The sequence below is a fragment of the Pseudophryne corroboree genome, chromosome 12 (assembly GCF_028390025.1).
Source record: "Pseudophryne corroboree isolate aPseCor3 chromosome 12, aPseCor3.hap2, whole genome shotgun sequence".
Taxonomy (NCBI): domain Eukaryota; kingdom Metazoa; phylum Chordata; class Amphibia; order Anura; family Myobatrachidae; genus Pseudophryne; species Pseudophryne corroboree.
This window is the reverse complement of record NC_086455.1, coordinates 54,407,728-54,421,968: the sequence shown is the minus strand read 5'-3', so window position 1 is coordinate 54,421,968 and position 14,241 is coordinate 54,407,728. Positions and strand designations below refer to the sequence as shown.

General features: G+C 47.2%; 1 protein-coding gene across 6 annotated transcripts in view; it reads left to right on the top strand.

Moving 5' to 3' along the window:
• LOC134980629 (mis18-binding protein 1-like) overlaps positions 1-14,241 on the top strand; it is a 142,888-nt gene that overhangs the window by 118,384 nt on the left and 10,263 nt on the right. The window lies entirely within an intron of this gene.

The window sequence follows — 14,241 nt, the reverse complement described above, 5'->3', positions numbered from 1 at the left end:
GGTGCATTTTTTTTCTTTCTTTAAAGAAAACATGGTGCCCAATCCCTCCTAAATGAAAGGAGGGTGCAGGCGTTGCTACATGAAGATAAGTTCAACCTAATAAAAGGGGGACAAATGTCTTCAGAATAGAGAGAGACAAGGACCCCAACTAAAGGGATCTAAATCTCTCTCTCCAGGAAAATCCGAAGCATCAGGGCAACTGTGAGTACTGGTTGTAGTGTCACCATTTGATACTGGTTGCCGGGCAGACCCGCTCTCCCTCCCTCCACCGACTTCTTAAGCATGGCTCCGTATCTCCGCGGCCGACAGCCGCAGCGCCCCTGCACTCCCTGAGCCGCTAGGTTATGACAGCGGCAGAGTCCTTCCAAGCACTCCCCCACAACGGGTTTGTCATTCTTCATTCGCGGCTGACAGCCGCAGCATAACCCGCTCCCCCCGCCGCTGGCTCCGTGTTTCCGCGGCTGACAGCCGCAGCGTCCCTGCACTCCCTGAACCGCTGGGTAATTAATAGCAACAGCGCTAGTGGGAGACCTGAGCCGCTCTTACATGGTACACGGCTACTATCTCCCACACACACCAGACAGTAGCGAGGGAAGAGGCAGGGGGACCCGGCGCGCGGGGGAAATGTAAAGTTTAAAATAGACTAAGAGGGCTGCTTAACATAAGGGAGCTGGATAACTGAGGCGCTAGGGGAACATTAATGAAGTGTACTAAAATATTCAGTGGCGGCCATCTTTAAGATACAAGAGGCGCCAAGATGCTGTTCAGGGGAAACTATACGCCCCCTAGAGTGGAGCCATAAGTCCTGACCAGTTAGAATAGGGGGAGGGGTTTTAGTGTAGAGTATACTCCCTCTGCTGGTTGCTTGTAGATCTCTGATGCAGAGGATTTTCCATGTGTTGTTAAACACAGTAGATGTACGCTTTATATATATTTTCAAAGGACATCTAATACAAAGATCCTGTGGAAATAAAGGGAACGGCTGGATATCAACCCCAACCTCAGAACTGAATCACAGTGAGGCGTTGCGAGGGTTACAGGAGGCTGTTGTTTAGAATAATTTATTTATTTTATTTTATTTTTTTATTTTAATCAGTGAATCCAGCCAGGTGAATCAGGTGTACATTTGTTCCCGTCATCCGCTACGGTATTCCGTTGTCTATTATAAAGAATGTATTCTGTGGGGGTGCATTTTCATCATAACATGCACAAGCCAAGATTACGAAGACTTATTACCAGCACAGTAACTCCAGTGTACATCTACTTATATATTTATATACGCATAATGCCTCCAACAGATGCTGCTGACAGGTCTGCGGAGGAGGGAGCATCAGATATGGTCACCCAATTAACTTCTATCTGTGTCAACAGTTGGTGGTCTGGCTGGTGTTGGTTGAAGGTGTATTTATATTAATTATATATTTTCTTCTAGAAAGAAAGATTTTAAGCTATTTCAAAATACTCTTCAGAGCTCCAAATATGTCTACGGCCTTTTTCCTTCTATGTTAATAGGTGAAAGTCCGGCTGAGTGGTATGTACATATTTATCTAAGGTAAATGGTTGCTCAAATAAATGGGCACCAAGGTTAACAGCCCTGGGGTGTGCGACTGTTGAGAACAGGCACACTACCAGGGAACAGTGTCTGTCAAGGTTCGGAAGGCATAACCTGACATATATTTCAACAATTGAGTGTGGGCTGCAAACCCATCCGAAATAGGGAGAAATTCATAGTTAAAATTACTCCATCCACAAGAGTATAACATAATAGCCTAAAAATGTGATCCCTGATGCTGACTCTCGAAACGGTGGCGAACCGTTAGAGGCGTAACTACCTAGAAGTGATCATTACATACTTCCAAATTCCCAATTCAAAATTTTGTTTAGCGGGGCATATCCGAGAGTTAGCCACATGTTTTATCACGCTGCTATGGAAGTTAGCTTCCAGATCTCAACTATATCTATCAATGTTTTCTGTGACAACAGAATCTCGGATCCCACAGAAGGGGAAAGGATCCCATAACGATGGTGGCTCATCCCTGCCTAGTCTGTTAATGAAGATTCTTACTTATTACAGTCCCACTGCAAAACAGGGGTCACATGTAGTTTGGAATTGACAGGGAAATCCAAACCTCTAGTGGCAAGACTATCTCAAACGGACAGGGGAGGTTCTTGTGTCAATAAAGAGCAGTCACCGGGTTGAAGGGCTATTTCCCTGGGAGGAACAGCCTATCTTGGTCCAATAAATTTAAAAATGGTAATCAATTTGAAGTGTTTGACCCAGTTTCTACCTGCCTAAAGATTCAAGAGGGAATCAATCCGACCGGTCACTGCAGGCCTAGACCCGGGGGAGTTCATAGTGTCTTGGGACATAAGGGATACATTCCTTCATAACCCGATTTTGGACTCCTCATCAAGCATACTTTGAATTCATACTGGTCAAAGATCAGTACCAGTTGGGACCTTACCATTCCGTCTATCATCAGCCACGAGAATTTTATACAAAGATAAGGGACACCAGTTTGAGACTGTTAAGGGTCACGATCATGCCTTCTATAAATGATATGCTGATCTAGGCCACCTTCCGGGAACAGCTGATCGAAGAAAACGATTCCTCAAATTCTCACACATCTTCTGCCTACCTGGCATTATAGAACTAGACCAATAGGCAGTAGCCATTACTGTGGTCCATAATCCAACTAGTTTGGTTCTCAGTCTCGTACTGAAGGAGCCTCGGGTAACAGAGACTATTCCCAATAGCCACTAATCCGGTCTCTACACAGACTTACCGTGGACCTCCTATGGGGGGTAAGGGTTGGAAAGGTCTAGAGAGACCGGGTCCGAGACTTGAGAATTTTATATCAGCAGGGTTTGTCTCCGTATATTGAATATAGATGTTGACAATGCCTAAGCTATCATTCCGTTCTAAGGCGTAGACATTACTGACGACAATTCGGAAATTGATACACATATCCCTACTCTTCAAAAGAAATGGGGTTCTTTTCAAATCCTTTTTTGTCATGCCCACAGACGGTCACACTTAACATAGGTGTATTGTGATTACAGAAATCCAACCTAATGCCAATTCAAGGGATTCCATTTCCAGGTATCCTCTTCGACACTGTACAATTGAGGATAGTCCTACTCGAGACATACAGAGGCTGATGACTCAGGTGCTACAGGCACAGACTGTTTCTCTACACCTCGGTGTACATCTATTTGGGATTGGGGGATCCTCACAACGGATGCCAGTCTCAAAGGTTGGAGGGCCGTCCTCGAGGAAAGACGGACGTCACGAGAGAACAGTATACCCATGAACATTATCAAGCGAAGTGCAGTTACAATACAACTTCTCTTAGCCGAAGACCTAGTAATGGGCCAACACGTGATGATGCAGTTGGACAATATCACAATGACATTATGCATAGACCGTCAAGTAGGAGCAAGATAACATTAAACGTTCGTCCTTTTCGGTGTAGTTCATTCCAATACTGGAAAACTGAGAAGCAAATTATCTCAGTCGCCAGGACATGCATCCGGGAATGGAGATGGTGGTAAGGAGATGGGACCCACCTCAAGTAGACCTGATGGCCTTTAAAAAAAAAAAAAAAAAAGATTCAGCTGTCCAGGTAGTGGCAAGCACGAGAGATACAGCAGCGAACGGAGTGGACGCATTGACACTTCCTTGGTCTTACAGAAGTGTTTCATTTTATCGCCGTTTCCTCTCATTCCCTGAGTACTAAAGAAGGCAAAACGGAACAGAGTGTGCGCAATTCTCATTACACCAGCTGGGTCCCACAGAAATAGGCACTCGGACTTGAGTGGGCTCGTTGCGAAAGATCCCTAGTGGCCACCTTCCAGAGAGACTGCCTGTGATCACACGGACAGTTCCGCCTCCCAGACCTGAACAGGTTTGGTTAACTGCGTGGCTACTCACACCAGGATCGTGAGAAGGAGAGGCGGCTGTTCATACAATGAAAGCGGCTAGAAAGCCGGTCACGGCCATGCACTACTAAAGAATATGGAAGAAAACATGGACTAGTGTCTGGAACGGAGGTTGGATTCCAGGAGCTTCCACCTGTTTAGGTTTTTACGTTTTCTCCAGGCCGTTTTACATAGAAGCCTAAGCTTAGACTCCTTGAAGGTACAGATTTCGTCTTTCTCCATCCTCTGTCAGCAGCGCTTAGCATCTTTACAGGCAGTTCAGACTTTCTTACGGGAAGTTCTGAGGATACAACCTCCTTTTCCGTCCTCCCACAGAGTCGTGGGACCTAAAGTTGATGTTGGAGTGTTTAAATTCAACCACCTTTGAGCCTTTAGAGAGAGCAGGATTGAAATATATCTCCAGGAAAGTCACACTGGTCCTTACCTTAGCTTCTACCTGATGGGTCTCTAATTGGGGAGCCTTATTGTGTAAGAGTCCTTTTTTTTTTTTCTAATTTTCCAGGAAAATAGGGCAGTCCTCCGTATGGGGGCAGAGATTCTCCCAAGTGTATTTTCTGGGTTTCACGTAAACCAGCCACTGATAGTTCAGTCTTTTCAAGAATATAGAGATGGTGTCTTTGGACGTTGTCAGCACTTTACGGATATACGTGCAGGTTACGTCGTTCTACAGAGGGTAGGACCATTTGTTCATTGTGATAGTCCAATGAAGGGTTGGCCAGCAGCTAAACAAGGTCTGGCGGTTTTGGGGTTTCACGTTAACCAGCCAGTTGTGGTCCCATCTTTCCAGGGTTTCGCTGATGGGGACATGTCCTTAAATGGTGTCCGAGCTTTACGAATATACGTACAAGTTACGTCATCCTTCAGAAAGTCGGACCATTTGTTTGCAAGAGAAGGGTTGGCCAACAACTAAGCAGTATTTGTCTAGATGGATTAGCCTTGCCATTCGGCAAGCTTATCTTTCCTGTGGTAAACAGGTTCTGGTTCAGACGGGTGCTCGTACCACCCGATCAGTGGGTGCCTCATGGGCGGCTGCCAGAGGTGCTTCCACTACTCAACTTTGCAGAGTGGCGACGTGGTCCTCAGCCCACACGTTCGCGTAACTTTACAAGTTTGATACTTTTGCGTCCGGAGACTCTTAAGTTCGGACATTTGGTTTCGCAGGCCACCGACAGCACTCCCTCCCTGGGGGATAACTTTGGGACGTCCCCTATTGTATAAGACTGTTCCAGTGTCCCCTAGTGGATGAAAGAGAAAAGAGGATTTTGGTACTTACCGATAAATCCATTTCTCTGAATCCTCTAGGGGACACTGGACGCCCGCCTCTGTGCTGTCAACCTGCTGTGTTCAAAGTTCTTGTTAGAACAATTCGTGCAAACGGCGTTGGTTTTCGGATAAGAATTCTTGGACGCTGTTCGATATGTTGTACGGTTCGGTTCCTCGCCAAGTGCTATAGTATCATGTCCTATTCTCTCAGTCAAATTTTTCAAACTGAGGGAGGAGGGCTGTGAAGGGGGAGGAGCCGGCTGTGCAGACAATGCTAATTTTAGATTGTGCCACACCTCCGGTTGCAAGCTTCACACCCCCTATTGTAGAAGACTGTTCCAGTGTCCCCTAGAGGATTCAGAGAAATGGATTTATCGGTAAGTACCAAAATCCTCTTTTTTGGGAATTTGGTGAAGGTGCAGTTACTTACCTGAATCATCAGGAAGGCACTCAAAGCTCACTGGCAATGAGGGAGACCTCCATGATCATGAAGAGGGCAAACGAGCATGTGACTGTCATCGCAGCAGTATTTATATTAGGCATTGAGAATTCAGAGGCAAATTTTCCCGATCACACGTGGTCTTTACCCAGGAGAAAGTTGTCTTCAGCCACAGTCATTTCAGCTACTTCGCAACCAATAACGAGTACCAGTTGTCAACATAGTGGAGTCTCTGCAAAACCCACAAAGTTCCAAATTATTGCTCCACTATGAAGGAGCCGGCAGCTCTTATAACTGATGCCATGGTGGCCATCTTCCCTACTCCAGCGGGTATGGGTCATTAGGTCTTCCACACTTAGGACGACCACTATTGGTTAACATGCAGTAGGTCGACATGGAAAAGGGTTGACATGAGTTTGTTGACTGTTTTTGGTGTAGTTTTCTTCGTAAAGTGATAGGGAACCCCAATTAGTGCACTGTGTCCCCTCGCATATCTCGCTTTGCACACCATGCTTCAGGCAAGGCGACTTGCTGCGCCCGTCGCATGTTACCGTTCCCAACTGTAGTCCACGTGGATCGTAAAGTATGAAAAAGTTCAAAAAATGGAAGAAAAAATTTGAAAAACCCAAGTCGACCTTTTTCCATGTTGACCTAGTATTGACCATGTCGACCAATAGTGGTCGACCTAATGACCGTGTCCCCCTCCAGCGATGATGTAGTGGGTTCTAAATAGAATAGAGCAATAGAAGGCGCAAATCTTTCTCATGGTGTTATATTGGCCTAGGAGTGCCTGGTATTAAAGTTTTCCAGAGATGCTGAACGTTTCTCATCTACTTCTTATTTTAAGGCTGGACCTTCTCTCTCAAGCTCCTTTTTGGAACCCGTTTTTCTCTATCGTCCTAAGTGGATGCTGGGGTTCCTGAAAGGACCATGGGGAATAGCGGCTCCGCAGGAGACAGGGCACAAAAGTAAAGCTTTTACAGGTCAGGTGGTGTGTACTGGCTCCTCCCCCTATGACCCTCCTCCAGACTCCAGTTAGATTTTTGTGCCCGGCCGAGAAGGGTGCAATTCTAGGTGGCTCTCATAAAGAGCTGCTTAGAGAGTTTAGCTTAGGTTTTTTATTTTACAGTGATTCCTGCTGGCAACAGGATCACTGCAACGAGGGACAGAGGGGAGAAGAAGTGAACTCACCTGCGTGCAGGATGGATTGGCTTCTTGGCTACTGGACATGAAGCTCCAGAGGGACGATCACAGGTACAGCCTGGATGGTCACCGGAGCCTCGCCGCCGGCCCCCTCACAGAGGTCCAGAATCGGCGGCTGAAGACTCCTGCAGTCTTCTTAAGGTAGCGCACAGCACTGCAGCTGTGCGCCATTTTCCTCTCAGCACACTTCACACGGCAGTCACTGAGGGTGCAGGGCGCTGGGGGGGGGGCGCCCTGGGAGGCAAATGAAAACCTTTAAAAAGGCTAAAAATACCTCACATATAGCCCCAGAGGCTATATGGAGATATTTACCCCTGCCTAAATGTACTAAATAGCGGGAGACGAGCCCGCCGGAAAAGGGGCGGGGCCTATCTCCTCAGCACACGGCGCCATTTTCTGTCACAGCTCCGCTGGTCAGGAAGGCTCCCAGGTCTCTCCCCTGCACTGCACTACAGAAACAGGGTATAACAGAGAGGGGGGGCAAAATAAATGGCAATATATTAATATAAAAGCAGCTATAAGGGAGCACTTAATCATAAGGCTATCCCTGTCATATATAGCGCTTTTTGGTGTGTGCTGGCAGACTCTCCCTCTGTCTCCCCAAAGGGCTAGTGGGTCCTGTCTTCGTATAGAGCATTCCCTGTGTGTCTACTGTGTGTCGGTACGTGTGTGTCGACATGTATGAGGACGTTATTGGTGTGGAGGCGGAGCAATTGCCAAATATGAGGATGTCACCTTCTAGGGGGTCGACACCAGAATGGATGCCTTTATTTGTGGAATTACGGGATAGCGTCAACTCGCTTAAGCAGTCGTTTGCCGACATGAGGCGGCCGGACACTCAATTAGTGCCTGTCCAGGCGCCTCAAACACCGTCAGGGGCTGTAAAACGCCCCTTGCCTCAGTCGGTCGACACAGACCCAGACACAGGCACTGATTCCGGTGGTGAAGGTGACGAATCAACCGTATTTTCCAGTAGGGCCACACGTTATATGATTTTGGCAATAAAGGAGATGTTACATTTAGCTGATACTACAGGTATCACTAAACAGGGTATTATGTGGGGTGTGAAAAAACTACCAGTAGTTTTTACCGAATCAGAAGAATTAAATGACGTGTGTGATGAAGCGTGGGGTGCCCCGATAAAAAACTGCTAATTTCAAAGAAGTTATTGGCTTTATACCCTTTCCCGCCAGAGGTTAGGGAGCGCTGGGAAACACCTCCTAGGGTGGACAAAGCGCTAACACGCTCATCAAAACAAGTGGCGTTACCCTCTCCTGAGACGGCCGCACTTAAAGATCCATCAGATAGGAGGATGGAAAATATCCAAAAAGGTATATACACACATGCAGGTGTTATACTACGACCAGCTATTGCGACTGCCTGGATGTGCAGTGCTGGGGTAGTTTGGTCAGAGTCCCTGATCGAAAATATTGATACCCTGGACAGGGACAATATTTTACTGTCGTTAGAACAAATAAAGGATGCATTTCTTTATATGCGTGATGCACAGAGAGATATCTGCACACTGGCATCACGGGTAAGTGCTATGTCCATTTCGGCCAGAAGAGCTTTATGGACACGACAGTGGACAGGCGATGCGTAGAGGAGTTATTTGGGGTCGGTCTATCGGATTTGGTGGCCACGGCTACGGCCGGGAAATCCACCTTTCTACCTCAAGTCACTCCCCAACTGAAAAAGGCACCGACTTTTCAACGCAGCCCTTTCGTTCCTTTAAAAATAAGAGAGCAAAGGGCTATTCATATCTGCCACGAGGCAGAGGACGAGGGAAGAGACAGCAACAGGCAGCTCCTTCCCAGGAACAGAAGCCCTCCCCGGCTGCTACAAAAGCCTCAGCATGACGCTGGGGCTTCGCAAGCGGACTCGGGGGCGGTAGGCGGTCGTCTCAAGAATTACAGCGCGCAGTGGGCTCACTCGCAGGTAAATCCCTGGATCCTGCAGATAATATCTCAGGGGTGCAGGTTGAAATTAGAGACAGAGCCACCTCGCCGTTTCCTGAAGTCTGCTTTACCAACGTCCCCCTCAGAAAGGGAGACGGTTTTGGAAGCCATTCACAAGCTGTATTCTCAGCAGGTGATAGTCAAGGTACCTCTTCTACAACAAGGGAAGGGGTATTATTCCACTCTTTTTGTGGTACCGAAGCCGGATGGCTCGGTAAGGCCTATTCTAAATCTGAAGTCCTTGAACCTGTACATAAAGAAGTCCAAGTTCAAGATGGAGTCACTCAGAGCAGTGATAGCGAACCTGGAAGAAGGGGACTTTATGGTATCCTTGGACATCAAGGATGCGTATCTCCATGTTCCAATTACCCCTCACACCAGGGGTACCTCAGGTTCGTTGTACAAAACTGTCACTATCAGTTTCAGACGCTGCCGTTTGGTTTGTCCACGGCACCTCGGGTCTTTACAAAGGTAATGGCCGAGATAATATTTCTTCTTCGAAGAAAAGGCGTATTAATTATCCCATACTTGGACGATCTCCTAATAAGGGCAAGGTCCAGAGAACAGCTAGAGATGGGTTTAGCACTATCTCAAGAGGTGCTAAAGCAGCACGGATGGATTCTGAATATTCCAAAATCCCAATTAATGCCGACAACTCGTCTGCTGTTCCTGGGGATGATTCTGGACACAGTTCAGAAAAAGGTTTTTCTTCCCGAAGAAAAAGCCAAGGAGTTATCTGACCTGGTCAGGAACCTCCTAAAACCAGGAAAGGTGTCTGTACATCAATGCACAAGAGTCCTGGGAAAAAATGGTAGCTTCTTACGAAGCAATCCCTTTCGGCAGATTCCATGCAAAGGGATCTGTTGGACAAATGGTCAGGGTCGCATCTTCAGATGCACCTGCGGATAACCCTGTCGCCGAGGACAAGGGTATCCCTTCTGTGGTGGTTGCAGGAGGCTCATCTATTGGAGGGCCGCAGATTCGGCATGCAGGATTGGATCCTGGTGACCACGGAGGCCAGCCTGAGAGGCTGGGGAGCAGTCACACAGGGAAGAAATTTCCAGGGAGTGTGGTCGAGCCTGAAAAAGTCTCTTCACATAAGCATTCTGGAACTAAGAGCAATCTACAATGCTCTAAGCCAGGCGGAACCTCTGCTTCAAGGAAGACCGGTGTTGATCCAGTCGGACAACATCACGGCAGTCGCCCATGTAAACAGACAGGGCGGCACAAGAAGCAGGAGGGCAATGGCAGAAGCTGCCAGGATCCTTCGCTGGGCGGAGAATCACGTGATAGCACTGTCAGCAGTATTCATCCCGGGCGTGGACAACTGGGAAGCAGACTTCCTCAGCAGACACGACCTTCACCCGGGAGAGTGGGGACTTCATCCAGAAGTTTTCCACATGCTATTAAACCGTTGGGTAAAACCAATGGTGGACATGATGGCGTCTCGCCTCAACAAAACACTGGACAGGTATTGCGCCAGGTCAAGAGATCCGCAGGCAATAGCTGTGGACGCGCTGGTAACACCTTGGGTGTACCAGTCGGTATATGTGTTTCCTCCTCTGCCTCTCATACCAAAGGTATTGAGGATTATACGGCAAAGAGGAGTAAGACTAGTGGCTCCGGATTGGCCAAGAAGGACTTGGTACCCGGAACTTCAAGAGATGGTCACGGACGATCCGTGGCCTCTACTTCTGAGAAGGGACCTGCTTCAGCAGGGTACTTGTCTTTTTCAAGAATTACCGCGGCTGCGTTTGACGGCATGGCGTTTGAATGCCAGATCCTAAAAGGAAAAGGCATTCCAGAAGAAGTCATTCCTACCTTGATAAAGGCAAGGAAGGAAGTCACCGCGAAGCATTATCGCCGTATTTGGCGAAAATATGTTGCGTGGTGCGAGCAGCGGAGTGCTCCGATGGAGGAATTTCAACTGGGTCGTTTTCCTACATTTCCTGCAATCAGGATTGTCTATGGGTCTCAAATTGGGATCTATTAAGGTTCAAATTTCGGCCCTATCAATATTCTTCCAAAAAGAATTGGCCTCAGTCCCTGAGGTCCAGATTTTTATCAAAGGAGTACTGCATATACAGCCTCCTGTGGTGCCTAAGGTGGCACCGTGGGATCTAAATGTAGTTTTAGATTTCCTCAAATCCAATTGGTTTGAACCACTAAAGAATGTGGATTTGAAATATCTCACATGGAAAGTGACTATGTTACTGGCCCTGGCTTCGGCCGGGAGAGTATCTGAACTGGCGGCTTTGTTTTATAAAAGCCCTTATTTAATTTTCCATTCGACATAGGGCAGAGCTGCGGACGCGTCCGCATTTTCTCCCTAAGGTGGTATCAGCGTTTCACCTGAACCAGCCTATTGTAGTGCCTGCGGCTACAGACGACTTGAAGGACTCCAAGTTGTTGGACGTTGTCAGAGCCTTAAAAATATACATTTAAAGGACGGCTGGAGTCAGAAAATCTGACTCGCTGTTTATACTGTATGCACCCAACAAGTTGGGTGCACCTGCTTCTAAGCAGTCGATTGCTCGTTGGATTTGTAACAAAATTCAACTTGTACATTCTGTGGCAGGCCTGCCACAGCCTAAATCTGTTAAGGCCCATTCCGCAAGGAAGGTGGGCTCATCTTGGGCGGCTGCCCGAGGGGTCTCGGCATTACAACTCTGCCGAGCAGCTACGTGGTCAGGGGAGAACACGTTTGAAAATTTTTACAAATTTGATACCCTGGCAAAGGAGGACCTGGAGTTCTCTCATTCGGTGCTGCAGAGTCATCCGCACTCTCCCGCCCGTTTGGGAGCTTTGGTATAATCCCCATGGTCCTTTCAGGAACCCCAGCATCCACTTAGGACGATAGAGAAAATAAGAATTTACTTACCGATAATTCTATTTCTCGGAGTCCGTAGTGGATGCTGGGCGCCCATCCCAAGTGCGGATTATCTGCAATACTTGTACATAGTTATTGTTAACTAATTCGGGTTATTGTTTAGGAAGCCATCTTTCAGAGGCTCCTCTGTTATCATACTGTTAACTGGGTTTAGATCACAAGTTGTACGGTGTGATTGGTGTGGCTGGTATGAGTCTTACCCGGGATTCAAAATCCTCCCTTATTGTGTACGCTCGTCCGGGCACAGTACCTAACTGGAGTCTGGAGGAGGGTCATAGGGGGAGGAGCCAGTACACACCACCTGACCTGTAAAAGCTTTACTTTTGTGCCCTGTCTCCTGCGGAGCCGCTATTCCCCATGGTCCTTTCAGGAACCCCAGCATCCACTACGGACTCCGAGAAATAGAATTATCGGTAAGTAAATTCTTATTTTTTTTTTTTTTTCCCATTTGGCTTTAATGGGTTGGCTGTTTGAGCCACTTTCCTGAAAGCAAAAGAGTTCTTAGACTTTGTTATCCAGGTTCTGGAGAGCCTAATACAGCCAAAAACTGGTATTTTGGTACTTACCGATAAATCTGTATCTCTGATTCCACAGTGGACACTGGAGGCTGTAGACACTGGGGTATAGCTGATTTCTTATTGGGAGCTGACACTTTAAGCATTCTAAAGAATTGTTAGCTCCCCCCCTCTATGCCCCATCAGCATCTAGTTTAAGAAACTGGGCTGAGAGGATACCGAAACAAAGGAGAGAAGAAAGGAACTAGAAACAAAGGAAGATAACACACACAACAATAGCAATGTAAAACTTGAACAGTGACTAAGACGGGACAAAAGTGCTGGACTGGGCATCCCGTGTCCCCTGTGGAATTAGAGAAATGGATTTATCCGTAAGTACCAAAATCCCATTTTCTCTTACCTCCACTAGGGACACTGGAGGCTGTAAACACTGGGGACATCACAAAGTTTCCCCACCTGGGCGCGAGAGCACTGGGGAATCCGCAAACGTATCAAACTCGTAAAATCTAACAAAGGCAGGAATTCTGGACCAAGTTGCCACACGGCCGATCCGCGCCATAGATACCCCACGAGTAGCAACTTAAGACATACCCACAGCCCGTGTGGAGTGTGCTGAATTGAAGAGGTGGTTGTTGAGCATTACTTAAATAAGCCTTACGGATTGTCAACCAAATACACTTAGCCAACGTTTGTTCCTAGCTGGCCACCCTCTGCCGGGTTCAATGAATAGAGCATCTGACATGTGCAAAAGCGCTGTTCGAGTTATATATATTTTTAAAAACTCTAACCCTGTCAAGGGTAGAAGGTGTCCCAGAATCGTCCAGGATACAGGGACTACAATAGGCTGGTTCATATGAAAAGCAGACATGACCCATGAAAGAAAAGATCTAAAGGATCAAAGTTCCACATTATTCTCGTGAAAAATTAGATAATGGTGGTCTACAAGACAACGCACTCAACTCACAGATCCTCTGAGCTGAGCCTAAGGTCAATGAAAAACAGTCTTGCTGGAAAAACATTTGAGGTCCACCTCCTTCAGCATTTCAAAGGAAGAAAAGTGGAGAAAGGCAAGCAGAAGGCTTAAGTCCCAGGGGGACGAATGTGGTACAAATGGTAGATGTACTCTGAGCACCCCTGTAGGAAGTTTGCACTTCTGGAAGGAGCGCCAATCTGCTCTAGAAAATGATGGATAAAGCAGACACCTGGGCCCTCTACAATCCTAAATGGAAGCCTGCCTCCAGTCCTGCTTGAAGAAACCGCAAAAGACTGTACAGACGAAAAGACACCGTTGGAAAGTATAGACGCTCACCACAGGCCACATATGACCGCCAATGCGATGGTAATGAGCAGCTGTAATCTGTTTTCTTTCTTTAACATGATGGGAAAGACAGATGGTGACCTTAGCAGCCACCACGTTAAACTGTCGTGGTAAATTGGGGTGACTGAATGGCCCTTGTTGTAATAGGCGTGCAGTGTAGTGGCCATGGATCGTCTGCGAGAAGCGAGCGCAGATCCGAAAACATGCCCTCTGAGGCCCATCCGGTGCTACCAGTAGTACTGTGGTTGAATCGCTTGATCAGCTTGAGAATTCGAGGAAGAAGTGGAAACTGTGTGATATGTAAACAAGGTCTTATGGCCAAGCGTCAATTCGTATGCCTGCAGACTCCATGTTCTAGACACATACTGAGACAGTTGGTGATTCATTTTTTGATTCTATGAGAGCCACCTGTGGGTAACCCCACCTACGAACATGAGCTCTGAACACTTCTGGGTGAAGAGCCCATTCTCCTGGATGAAGATCCTATTGACTGAGAGTCTGCTTCCCAGTTATCTACTCCAGGGGTAAACCCTACCGAGAAAATCACCATCTCAGAATCCTTGCTCTCTCAGAACTATACAATGTCAGATCTCACCTCTGTTGACCTGTTGATCAGTCTCAGTTTCAACACCTTAATCAGCAACTGTGTTTCCTGGTCCATCCACTGGCCCTGGAATTGAAACCTGCTCCAAACTCTGAACTGTCCGTCTGGC